Source organism: Capsicum annuum, chromosome 3 (assembly GCF_002878395.1).
Source record: "Capsicum annuum cultivar UCD-10X-F1 chromosome 3, UCD10Xv1.1, whole genome shotgun sequence".
Lineage (NCBI taxonomy): Eukaryota > Viridiplantae > Streptophyta > Magnoliopsida > Solanales > Solanaceae > Capsicum > Capsicum annuum.
The window spans coordinates 251,830,532-251,832,595 of record NC_061113.1 but is presented as its reverse complement, the minus strand read 5'-3'; the positions used below and the strand labels follow the sequence as shown (position 1 = coordinate 251,832,595).

General features: G+C 33.0%; 1 protein-coding gene across 1 annotated transcript in view; it reads left to right on the top strand.

Moving 5' to 3' along the window:
• Positions 1-1,186: 1,186 nt before the first annotated feature.
• Positions 1,187-2,064, top strand: part of LOC107845791 (flavonol 4'-sulfotransferase-like) — a gene marked incomplete in the record, with an annotated part of 7,556 nt that continues 6,678 nt past the window's right edge. The window contains 2 exon segments of the mRNA XM_047409823.1: positions 1,187-1,483; positions 1,832-1,924.

Below are 2,064 nucleotides of genomic sequence, written 5' to 3'. Positions count from 1 at the left end.
AAGGTATTTTAATCAAGGTGATCGTCTTGCAATAAATAATAACCCTCAGCACTAGCAGTGAAAAAGGAGCGAGAAACTCCTGAAGCAGTGCCAAGGACGAACTCTGAAAATAAATGTTATCGATGTGGAGGAAAGGGGCACTAACACGTACCTGTTGTACTCCGAAACATCTGGTAAAACTCTATCAAGCATCCCTTAAAAAGCCAGAAAATGATGTTGAAACAAACTTCCTCCTTGAAGATAATATTGAACCCATGGACTTGGAAGTTTCAGATTTCTTTACAGTTCCTGAAGAACATATAAATCACCCTATTGGTGATAATGATATAATTCAATTACGTTAATTTTTGTTAAAAGTTGTATGGGTTTACTTTTCTGTCGTTAACTAATCTTGTATATAAATAAAGTTTACATAATAAGTTATGTGCTAGTAATATTATAATATTTATTTTGTTTTGAAGAATATGGATACTTCTCAAATTTTATTTGAATCACTAATCGATCGTGACGATATTTGTGTAATTGATAGCGGGACAATGCATGCAATATTTAAAGATGAAAAATACTTTTTCCACTTACTTAGAGGAAGAACAAATGTTACAACGATTTTTGGTAATTCAAAATTGATTGAAGGCTCTGAAAGAGCTACTATATTTCTGTCTACGGGAACAAAATTAATTATAGAAGATGCATTATTCTCTTCAAAATCCCCAAGAAATTGATTGAGTTTTAAAGATATCCGCCAAAATGGATATCATGTTGAGACAATAAATGAAATGAATGCCAAGTATCTTGGCATTATCAAGTATGTCTCAGGTCAAAAATAAGTGTTGGAGAAATTACCAAATTTGTCTTCCAGCTTATATTATGCCGAAATTAATACAGTTGAAGCACACTCTATCGTAAATCAGAATTTTATTGATATAAATACATTTGTGCTCTTCCATGATCGAATAGGCCATCCTGGCTCGATAATGATGTAACACCTCGAAAAATTTTGAATCTAAATTAATATTGTTAGAAGGGTATAACATTAAGTTTATGAAGAATAATATAAGTATAGTTATTTATATTAATGAATGACCCCTTTTTATATTTTCTTTTATGTATTTGGTAATATTAGGGGCATGTGGGGTCCACCTTTAATTATTTTCATAATTAGATTAAAGAGAGAGATAAAGAAAATGAATTAGGGACTTACTTTGTCAATCCATCACTGGAAACATTTCCGGGAAAACAAGGAAACAGGCGGTGCTGCCTTGTTTCTTTAACTACTATATTTCTTTCCTTCTCCACTTCTTCTGTTCTTCCTCCTTTCTTCTCTATCAACGAGCAAATTTATTTAGGGTATCAAGAAGGGATTATACATGGAGGAAAAAGTCTTCATGTTCTTTGAATCATAAGTTAAAGAATTTTGTGGCAACCCCAAAGGACTTCAAGAACTAGTTCATATAGTCTATAGTTGGAATTTGAGTTCCAAGAGGTAAACTCTCTACTCTTTCTTTTGAATTTAATTATAGATTAGTATTTGGGGATATTTGATTTGAATTTTTGGAACTAGTATTTGAAATGGGTTCATGAGAAGAAAAGGGAAAAAAAGAAAGGAGAAGATTTTGGTGAAAGAAGGGGTTTTAGGGTTTCCTATCAATTGTGTGGATTTATCGTGAATTGTATAAATTGGAAATGGAAGAATTCCTTCCGGATTATCGTTAAGAAATTCAATTGAATTCGGGTATAATTGATAAATATGGAATTAAATTGTTAAATGTTCCTACTAATTACTAAAGGACGCATATGTTATACTTGCAGTTAGTAACTTGCTTTTTGATAGCGGAACTTGGTGGTTGGAAATACAAAAGCTATACTCCCGCGGGTAGTGTCATTTGGGGACCCGAAATACTATCCTACCTAGTTAAGCACTAAGGTATGTAAATTTAAACCCTCTCCCGCCGCTAAGGCACCACCCTACGTCATGTGTTTCTCCCTACCCTACGTCATGTGTTTCTCCCTGTTGATGTTAATATAACTCTCGAAAAGAGAGAGTAGAATCTTTATATTGCCTTT